The sequence below is a fragment of the Microtus ochrogaster genome, chromosome 1, assembly GCF_000317375.1.
Source record: "Microtus ochrogaster isolate Prairie Vole_2 chromosome 1, MicOch1.0, whole genome shotgun sequence".
NCBI lineage: Eukaryota > Metazoa > Chordata > Mammalia > Rodentia > Cricetidae > Microtus > Microtus ochrogaster.
This window is the reverse complement of record NC_022009.1, coordinates 21536497-21548249: the sequence shown is the minus strand read 5'-3', so window position 1 is coordinate 21548249 and position 11753 is coordinate 21536497.

The following is an 11753-nucleotide window of genomic DNA, read 5'->3' as shown; positions in this document are numbered from 1 at the left end:
TTCTTCTTCTTCTTCTTCTTCTTCTTCTTCTTCTTCTTCTTCTTCTTCTTCTTCTTCTCCTTCTCCTTCTCCTTCTCCTTCTCCTTCTCCTTCTCCTTCTTCTTCTTCTTTTTCCCTTCAAGACAGCGTTTCTCTGTGTAGCCTGGCTGTCCTGGAACTCACTCTGTAGAACAGGCTGGCCTCGAACTCAGAGATCCACCTGCCTCTGCCTCTGCCTTCAGAATGCAGAGACTAAAGGAGTTCACCACCAACGCCTGGCTGTTTGACAGGGTCTCCTGTGTTCCAGGGTGGCCTTGAACTGCTGTTAACCAGGGAAGACTTTTAACTTCATTCATTTATTTGTTTGTTTGTTTTGCTTTATCAAGACAGGGTTTCTCTGTGTAACAGCTAAACTTCCTTTTTAAAAAAAGCTTTGTTTTTATTATTTTTGAAATTATTTATGGGCTGTAGAGATGGCTCTGAGGTTAAGAGCACTGGCTGCTCTTCCAGAGGTCCTGGGTTCAGTTCCCAGCTTCCATATGACAGCTCACAGCTGTCTATAACTCCAGTTCCAGGGAATCCAACACTTACACAGGCATACATGTAAGCAAACCACCAATACAATAAATAAATAATCAAAAACATTTAAAAAAAAGAAAAGAACGTGTGTGTGTGTGTGTGTGTGTGTGTGTGTGTGTGTGTGTAGGTGGTGAATGAATACAACCAAGTATGTGAGTGCAGGCGCCTACAGAGGCCAGAAAAAGGTGTTTGATCTTTTGAAACTGGAGTTATAGACAGTTGTGAGCTGCCCAACATGGGAGCTGGGGTCTGAACTCAGGTCCTCTGGAAGAGCCGTACATACCCTTAACCTCTTAGCTCTTCAGTGCAACTTTAGGCTTCTTGATCCTCCTGACTCCACTTCCTGCGTGCTGGGTGACTCGTATTCTACCATGGCCAGTGCTATGCCATCCTGGAACCCAAACAGGGCTTTGTGAATGGCACATAAGCATTCTACCAAATGGACCGTATCACAGCCCTGTTTTCCATCTTTAAACGTTCAGTCTTTGGGTTAAAGGACTTAGTGAGCAAGTATATTATTCTTGTAGCTCAAGCGTTTCTTAAAACAATGACTTGCAAAACATGCAAAGCTGAAAACTATTAAAATTAATAAAAATGTGCCAAGTGCCTAATAAAGACACACAGATGGGTGATGGGCTGCTCCTGCGTGGCACAGCATGGCTTACCCTTAGCGAGAAACACTGGGTCTCAGGTCTTCATTTGCACAGCTTCTCTGTCCCTGGGGGAGCTCACGTGCGCCCTAGGCACCCTCACCCACACTTTCGCTCCATGCTTTCAGATCCCGGCAGCCAACTGTCATATGAATATCTGAAACTTTTACACAGAAAATTCTAGAAAAAGTTTGTAAGTCTAAATATTGATCTTTAACTACAATCGCCCTTTTAGTGAGATGGATACAATTATTCTATTTTATTATCATAGTTAATCTTTCAAGATTACATTTACTTATTTATCATGGGAGTAGGTGGGTCATTGTGCACACTCCGAGAGGGTCAGATGGCAGGCAGCTTATGGGATCAGTTCTCTTCCACAGTGTGAGTCCCAGGGATCTGATTCAAGGTGACTGCACTTGGCAGCAAACCCCTTTAACCTCTGAGACATATCTCTGGCTCTGTTTGTTTTTTTTTATTCCTAACTTATCAGCTAAACTTCATCATGGGTATGAATTCATAAGGACAATCACAGTACACAGCATTTGGTACTAGCTCTAATTTCAGACAGCTGTTGGGGACCTTGGAAGGTGTCCCCTTGAGAAAGGGTCACTACTGTATCTTTGTCCCAATCTCTTAACTGAAACTCTTGGGGCCAAAAAGCATTCCAGGGTTGAGAAGTTTTCAGATTTCAGACATCATTAAACTACATACTATATAACATCCCTAGCAGAATGGAAGCCCTCCTCAATCTCAAGCAAACAAAAGACACACACACACATGACGAACACCCCCACACACACACAAACACCCCCACACCTGTATACATACATATACACGCACCTCCACACCTGTATACATACATATACACGCACCATACAGACACACCACACACACACACACATACATACATACACACACACCATACAGACAGACACACCATACACACCCACCACACACACATACACATACATATACACATGCACCATACAGATATACCACACACACACGCATACATACATACACACACACCATACAGATACAGCACACACACACACACCAGCAGCAAAACACATCCATCCATGAGCCTCCAGTAAGTCAGGTCTAGTTTTACTGGTAAATTTTCTAAAGCCTTTTCTATTTTTTTTAATGATTTATTTATTTATTATGTATACAACTTTCTGCCTCCATGTACACCCACACGCCAGAGGAGGGTGCCAGATCTCATTACAGATGGTTTGGAGCCACCATGTGGTTGCTGGGAATTGAACTCAGGACCTCTGGAAGAGCAGACAGTTCTCTTAACCACTGAGCCATCTCTCCAGCCCCCTTTTCTATTTTTCTGAACTGTGTAGCTCAGTTAGTGAAGTGCTTGCCCAGCATACATGAAGCCCTGAGTTCCAACCATAGTAAGTGTGCATGGTCAGCATATTCCAGTCATTCCAGAACTCAGGAGAGAGGCAGGAGAATCAGAAGTTCAAAGCCATTCTCGAGAATAAAGAAGTTCAAGGCCAGCTGAGCAACAAAGGAACCTGGGTTTTTATGTTTGTTTGATTGATTTGATTTTTGTTTTGTTTTTAAGATTTATTTATTAAGCATACAATGTACTGCTGGCAAGGAAGGCACCAGGTCTCATTACATTACAGATGGTTGTGAACCACCATGTGGTTGCTGGGACTCAAACTCAGGACCTCTGGAAGAGCAGCTAGTGCCCTTACCCTCTGAGCCATCTCTCCAGCCTCCTGTTCTGTTTTTTTTTTTTTTAAAAAGGAGGGAGTGTGAAAGAAAACAGAAAAGAAAAAATTTTAAATCCAAGTTTTCTGTTCTGGAAGTGTTTTGAATTTTCTAATTATTTGCACAAATTCAATACTGCACTGCTGCAAATCTAACAGGATTCAGATGAGCCACATTCGAGAGTTACAGTCATCTTGGCTGGTGCCACATTGGCCCCAGCATGGGCCAGAGGCAGGGGCGGGACCCTGCAGTCAAGCCTGTCTAGCCACAGTCTGAGGTCACCACTGGCTGCTGTGACAAGTTAGGCAAGGTAACTTTCCCAAACGGCATTTACCTCATTCAAAAAAGGAATCAATGTAAAAATCAATCAGAGTGAACTAGAAAATTCCTAAGAATCTCAGCCCCAAAGAATGAAAACAATAATAGCCTCATCTCAGGGAGGGAGGGGCCCAGGCCATGAGGATCCCCCAGCACCAGCCTCCAAAGTGCACAAGCCTTGATCATTCACCCGTGTCTGTCCTTGGAATGGACTAGAACTCGAAGCTGAGGGATAGCTGGTGGGGGCTTCTTATGCTGGGGTGTGTGGCCTTAGGGACACAGAAAGACACTAAACACATGAAGTCCGGCTTCTCGAAATATCTGCTTCCAGATAGTGACTGACATATAATGATGCCGTGGGAGGAAGGGGGGACGGGGGTTGTGAGTTTGTGGGGTGTGTGTGTGTGTGTGTGTGTGTGTGTAATGTGCTGTGTGTGCTGTGTGTGTGTGGTGTACTGTGTGTGTGTGTGATGTACTGTGTGTGTGTGATGTACTGTGTGTGTGTGTGTGGTGTGTGTGTGTGGTGTACTGTGTGTGTGTGATGTACTGCGTGTGTGTGTGGTGTGTGTGTGTGTGATGTACTGTGTGTGTGTGGTGTGTGTGTGTGGTGTGTGATGTACTGTGTGTGTGTGGTGTGTGTGTGGTTTGTGTGTGTGTGTGGTGTATACGGTGTGTGTGGTGTGTTATGTGCTGTGTATGTGTTGTGTAGATGAACCTTGAGGACATAGCTAAGTGGAACAAACCAGTCACCGTGACAAAGAGACTTGTCCTTGTAAAAAGGTCTCCTCTACTTGGAGTAGTCAGAAAGCAGCATGGGGGCTGGGAAAGGCGGGGGGAAGGGGTCAGGGCTGTTTGATCAGGAGGAGAAGTCTCCAGAACACCTCCGAATCCCAAACTTAGAAATGGTCAAGGAGGGGCAGTTCAGGTCACCAGCACCCATGGAGATGCTGGGCAGGGACTCGAACCAGACAGGGCTTCTGTGCTGGGTGGTGGGGAGGTCTGGAATAAGCTGGCTGACTTCTTAGCCATAGCTGACGGCCTTTGCAGTTGGTTGGGAGACTGCTCAGTTAGTAAAGTCGAGTGGGTTAGATGGAGGAAGACCCCCAAGCTCGGCCTGAAGCCTCCACATCACAGGCACACACACAATAGATACATACATACATACACACATACATATACACACATGCAGACACACACACATACAGACATACAGATGCACACACATATGCACAGACATACATATGCACACACATACGCATACATACACACACAGATGCACACACATACATATGCACACACATACGCATATATACATACACACATACATACACACACATACAGATGCACACATACATATGCACACACACACATACATACATACACGGAGAGATGCAGGCTTGGAATTTCAGCTGCTCAGAGTCTGAGGCAGAGGATACAAAGTTCAAGGCACCCGGCATGGTGGCACACACTTTTAATCCCAGCATTCAGCAGCAGAGGCAAGTGGATCTCTGTGAGTTTGAGGCCAATCTGGTTTACAGGACAAGTTCCAGGCCAGCTGTGGCTACGTAGTGAAACTCTGTCTCAAAACACAAACAAAATTTCAAGGCCACTGACAAGTCTCCAAGCTTGGTGATCTGAGTTCCTACCTCCAGATTCCTGCCCTAACCTCCCTGGATGGTGGACTACACGGTATACGACAAAATAAACCCTTTCCTCCTCAAGTTCCCTTTGGTCATGATATTTTAGCACAGAGCTAGCAACCCTGAGACACTGAATACCTTAGGAAAACCCTGCTTCAAATAAAAAGCACAAAGCAGGCGCTTGAGGTACTGAGTTCAGTCCCCAGTAACACACACAGCACACATACACAGCACAGACACACATACTACACACATGGACCACACACACATCATATCACACACAAATACACTACACATACCACCATACCACACAGCATACACAATACTACACACACACAGCAAACACACACATCATATCAAACACACACACACACATACTACTTACACACCACACATACATATACTACACACACATCACCACACCACACAGCACACACACATACACACATACCACACCTACATGATACCACACACAAACATAGCACATAACGCACACATACACAACACTACACACACCCACATGCACACACACATGACCACTCACACTGGTTAAGATGGTAAGGCTTATGGTGTGTGTATTTCACAAATAACAACACAAAGCATACGTTATGAAATAAAAAGTCCAGCGACATTCCCAAGAAGCCACTTTGGACTGTTTCCTAGAACTTCAGGAGTTCTCACCAGAGCAGTTTTCACGAGAGAACAGAGACACAGGACTCTACAGTACCCTGAGGAGAACCACAGAGCCAACCAGCAGGTGACCCAGGGACTCTCTGAGGAGGTGCTGGGTCAGAAGACCCTAGCTGGGATGAACTCCGCCCACTTGTATAGCTGTCTTCTAATACTTTTTCAGATATTTATTAAAGAATTTTTAATCCAAAATTTTTTTTTTGATTTTTCGAGACAGGGTTTCTCCGTAGTTTTTGGTTCCTGTCCTGGAACTAGCTTTTGTAGACCAGGCTGGCCTCGAACTCACAGAGATCCACCTGCCTCTGCCTCCCGAGTGCTGGGATTAAAGGAGTGCACCACCGCCGCCTGGCTTTAATCCAAAATTTTAATAAAATAGCATTTCTTCCTGAGGTGGCTAATCTTATATCTTCTAATATTTTTCTCGTCTGTATATGGGGATGGCTGACCTCACAGGTGACATTGTGAAGGTTTACTTCTGCTGGGCCTGTAATATGTTACTAGTAACTACTTCTGCTGGGTGGTGGTGGTGCACGCCTTTAATCCCAGCACTCAGGAGGCAGAGGCCGTTGATCTCTGTGAGTTCGAGGCCAGCCTGGTCTACAGAGTGAACTCTAGAACAGGCTCCAAAGATACACAGAGAAACCCTGTCTCGAAAAACCAAACCAAAAAAATTGTAACTGCTCCATAATTTCTGGCTTTCTGGGGAAACCACCTTCCTCTGAGGCTCTTTGGTTAAAGGAGGCGAAACATTGAGAGACCCCGTCATGAATTCCTTCTCTTGTACTGAATACCGTGACATTGACCCAAGATGTCAGGGAGGTCTCCTGGGGGAGAAATGTTCTGACTAGTTTGTAAACAAAGGGTCACATGTAAACACGGAAGGTCTGCCACTCCTAGCACAGCCTTGTAAACAAGGGGGGGGGGAATGTTTGTTCTTACTCATGTTTGTTCTTACTCAAAACGCGTCTTTACATCACTTGGAGTGGAACTCCCCTTTGGCAGACTCCTTCTACCCCTTGCTTCACTGATTCAGTTACTCAACAACTCATAGGAACCTAGGCTGGGTGTCCCACGCCTGGGGATGGAGACTCCCAGGAATAGGTGGCTGGATGGCTGGATGCCATCACCCCACCCCACCCGCTCATTCTGTGTGAATTTGCCCTCTCGTGGTTCCCTACAGGGCTCCTAGGCCTCAGAGTGAGGGGAACATCTTCATCAGTGGACGTCCTGGTCCTGACAGATGACACCACGCAGAGCTGGGTTTGATTTGAGAATAACCAGGCGGGGGTGGGAAAGACCCAGAAACGTCAAACCTCAGAGAAATCAAGGCGAGAATCAGGTCCCTCGCCAGCCAGAGGCAAAAGCCCCGGCAAAGCAATCGTTGGAGGAAGGGGCCTGGACAGTGAGAAAAACGCATAGGAGATGCAGGCCTGTGGGGTAGGGCAAGCCAGGGGAGGGGCTGCGCAAACATCTGCCTTGGCCAAGCTCCCAGTGGGGAGATTTGGCCAGGCTTGTCTGCCGTCCCAGGGGCCAGGGCAAGGGGCCCTCCTCGCTCCAGGATGCTGGAGCCCTGCCAGAAAGTTGAGACGCAAGAGGAATTGGCTTCTGGATGCCATCAGAAGTAACCTCGGAGAAAGAGACCCCACACTTGGAAAATAAGAAGTTGCGGCCCAGACCTACCCCAGAGCAGATATGAAAGAAAAACTGAAAGCAAACATCCTGCATTCCTGATTCCCTCAGACTAGGAGGGGGGGAGGGGGCTTCAGAAAGCGCGAGCGATCCCACACTGGCCTCTGTCCAGCTCACAGGAGTTAAAGCTGTTTAGCGGCACATGCGGGTAGTTCTGTTCAGTAAACAGAAAAACCAAGCGTAGCCTAGTAAGTTACAGTTCCTGACGATATATTTGAAAACCAGAGAGCAGGATGAAGTTCCAAGAATCTCTCCTCAGGGATCTGAGACATTACCACATAGCTGTCACTGTGGTCTAGTTATGACAGCCCCACCGGTAGGGGCGGAGCTTAAGTTTATATATTGTATTGTTTTTATTTGGAGACAGTCTTGCTTTATATCCTGTGCTAACCCGGGACTCTCTGTGCAGCCAAGGGAGGACTTTAGCTTATAGCAATTCTCCTGTCTCAGCTTCCCAAGTGACAAAATTACAGGTGTAAGCCACTATGTCCAGCCAGGTTCATGTAATGGCTCTATTTAGGGGTGTCATTTAGGTCATTAGAACCCATTTTTAAAATTTATTTATTTTAATATGTTTTTATTTATTATGTATACAATATTCTGTCTGTATGTATGCCTGCAGGCCAGAAGAGGGCACCAGACCTCATTACAGATGGTTGTGAGCCACTATGTGGTTGTTGGGAATTGAACTCAGGACCTTTGGAAGAGCAGGCAATGCTCTTAACTGCTGAGCCATCTCTTCAGCCCTAGAAACCATTTTTTAAGATTATATTTTTTGGGGCTGGAGAGATGGCTCAGCGGTTAAGAGCATTGCGCGCTCTTCTAAAGGACCCGAGTTCGATTCCCAGCAACCACATAGTGGCTCGCAACCATCTGTAATGAGGTCTGGTGCCCTCTTCTGGCTTGCAGGCATATATGTAAACAGAATATAGTATCCATAATAAATAAATATTTTTTAAAAAAAGAAAGGTAAGGGGGCTGGAGAGATGGCTCAGTGGTTAAGAGCATTGCCTGCTCTTCCAGAGGTCCTGAGTTCAATTCCCGGCAACTACATGGTGGCTCACAACCATCTGTAATGAGGTCTGGTGCCCTCTTCTGGCCTGCAGACGTACACACAGAATATTGTATGCATAATAAATAAATAAATATTTTAAAAAAAGAAAGGTAAAAAGCTATGAGGCAAAATGTCGATGAATATAAATGAGTTAGTTTAAGTTATAAGAGCTAGTGGGACAAGCCTAAGATTGTTTTCATAATTAGTAAGTCTCCAAGCAGTTATTTGGGAGCTGGACAGAGAAAGACTCGTTACATCAGGTCATCAGACTTGGCATCAGGGATCTTTACAAACTGAGCCATTTCATTGGTCCCAGCGGTGTGGCTTTGTAGGCATACAGAATGAAAGCAATATGGAGTCATGGATGCCTGCACCCAGAATTTCGAGGAAGACCTGGGAGGGCAGATAGTGTGTAGCTGGATTGGATTCCCCCAAGAGAGCCTGACAGGGCAATTCATGAAGCTGTGACGTGGATTGGCTTCCAGACTGTGGTCCAGCTCGCCCAGCAATGGCTGTCTACCAACAGGAGGTCCAAAAATCCAGTGGTGTTCAATCCATGAGGCTGGATGTCTCAGCTGGTCTTCAGTATGCACCGGGATCTGAAGAAGTAGGCTCTCCTGCCAATGATGGAATGAACTTGCCAGGGAGAGACAGAGCAAGCAGGCGCAGAGAGCTTCACTCTGATCTGTAAGCAGAGCTCTCTGAGCCTGACATGGGTTTCTGAAACCTCAAACACAACTTCCATGTCACACCCCTAATCCTTCTCAAATAGTTCCACTCCCTCGTGACTAAGCATTCAAATAATGGGCTCTTAGTCAAAATGCCATATAGTATAAGTAACAATGGAATCTAGGCTGCTGAAAATACCAGAAGTTTGCTGAGGTGATCTGTAAGCACTGAGGAGAGCTATCTGTGGGGAGTGGAGCGGGCGCTGAGAGGAAGTGCTGAGTGAGAGTGTGTGCTCTTGACACGGGTGGCAAAGTCTTTCTCAGAGTACAAATAGTTCCAGTGCATACACAAGCTGTCCACCACAGCTTTCCATTCTTGGATGTTTATGGCCTGAAGATTGTCCTCTGCAGAGACTGACTGTTCCTCCTGGATTCTGCAGTGTACCAGAAACCCTGACCCCTGTTCAGCTGTATGCAATGGCCCTGGCTCTCTGCCTCCCTGTTCAGCTGTTTGTGATGACCCCACTTCTCTGTTTAGCTGTGTGGCTTTTCCATCACGATCGCGAGTCTGTCTTTTCTTCATTTCCTCTCCAGTGTCCTTGGAGCCCAAGAGAAATGTGTGCTGTAGGGGAAGGGGACCACCTAAGCCATTAGGGTCCAGATGATGTTACTGTGTGTCCTAAAGGCTGGACATGGAGCTACAGGGCTTGGTGTTGGCCACACTGGGTTTGGTTTACCTTCTCCATGCTGTCCCCCTGCTCCTTGACTTTGGAGTGGGGTGTTTCCATTATATTGGAAGTATTCTGTCTGCACGTATGCCTGCAGGCCAGAAGAGGGCACCAGATCTCATTGCAGTTGGTCGTGAGCCACCATGTGGTTGCCAGGAATTGAACTCAGGACCTCTGAAAGAACAGTCAGTGCTCTTAACCGCTGAGCCATCTCTCCAGCCTGGAAGTCTGCAACTTTCACTTCTACGTCACAGAGGTTCATAGCTAAGAACATGCATTGTGTCTCTGTAGGGGCTTTGGACACAAGGAGGGACAAGTTTTACACTGTTAAGACTATGAGGACTCTCAGAGACAGAACAAACGCATTATGAGAGAGCGGAGAGCCTTTTGGGAGCCCAGCTGGGTTTGTGATGGTTTGCGATGTGTCTGTGATGGTTAATTTGACTATCAACTCGATGGGATTTAGTGTCACTGGGGAAACAAATCTCTGGGCGTGGATGTGAGGAATTACCTGAGGCGAGAGGATCCATGTGTGGGCGGCACCATTCCCTGGGGTTGCGAAAGGAGGCAGAAAGACGCCGAGTAGAGGCTTTCCTTGCTCTCCGATACTTTGTTTTGAGACAGAGTCTCACTATGCAGCCCCTCCCATGGGCCGGCTGGACGTGGTCTCTGCTCCCTGATGCTTGAGAGCTGGGGCAGTGTCAAGTATTTGTCACAGCAACAAGACCGTGGACAAATGCAGTCCCCACAGGCTCGGGGTTTGAAACCTTGTGCCTTTTGCCGGTGCTGTTTTGAGAGGCTGCGGAAGCCCAGCTGAAAAAAAACAGGTCACTGCACAGGGCCGGCCCTTGAAGGTTATAGGCTCTGGTTCTAAACTTCATTTTGCTTTCAGGTCCGCTGAGAAGTGGGCCGATGTCACACACTCCTGCTGCCATGATTGTTCCACCTTCCTCCCACTGTGATAAACTGAACTAGGAGTCAAACAAAGGCTTTCTTCCTAGGCTACGCGGTGGCGCACGCTTTTAATCCCAGCACTCAGGAGCAGAGGCAGGCGAATCTCTGTGAATTGAAAGCCAGCATGGTCTACAGAGCTAGTTCCAGGACAGCTATGGCTGTCAGGTATGGTGATCAAACCTAGTACAAGCCAAGCGTAATGGCACGTCTGCGCAATCCCACCACTTGGGAGGTAAAACAGGAGGGTCAGGAGTTCAAACACTTCCCTGCCTACCCAGAGAGTTCAAGGTCAGCCTATGCCACAGAGAGATCCTGTATCACAGAGAGGGCACAGCAATGCGTCTCAGGGGGGCACTGCTAAAATTCCTTCCCCGGAGGGAGGGGGCATAGGCAACACCTACCCCTCTTCCTATGACCCATCCTCAGACAGACGGAGTATGAGTCCACCTAAGTTCACTGAGTGACCAGCGAGTTTACTTACAGAGCACAGGGGAGGTCACCAGAGTGTGCATGCCCCTCCCACCCCCACAGGCCAAACTGGAAAGTCTTTACCCAGCCTGTATGATGATTCTCCCACAACCACAGAGATGGAGCCCCTCCCCTAACCATCTCTAGTCTGTATACTCAAGCCCCTCCCAGAGCTCGGCACAGTTAGGGCAGAATTGCTCACAATAGTAGTAGGAAGTGGCTGGATGCCCAGGTGAGGGTCCGTGACCCTCCCCTGCTCTGTGAGGGGTATAGACAGGCAACAAGCCCAGCTGGCATGACCATGTGCAAGCTGGCACAGCTGAATTCCTCAATCAGTGGCAGTTTGGCTTAGAGGACAGTCGGGGCAGCAATGGGTAAGAGCATGTGACCAAGATCAATGACCTGATATTGATCCCTGGGATCATTTTGGGAAGGGGAAGACCCACTTCTGCTGTGCCAGGTTCTCTCTCTCTCTCTCTCTCTCTCTCTCTCTCTCTCTCTCTCACACACACACACACACACACACACACACACACACACTACCACCACCACCACTACCATCACCACCGCCAACAAAGCATTTTAAAAGAACTGTAAAATTA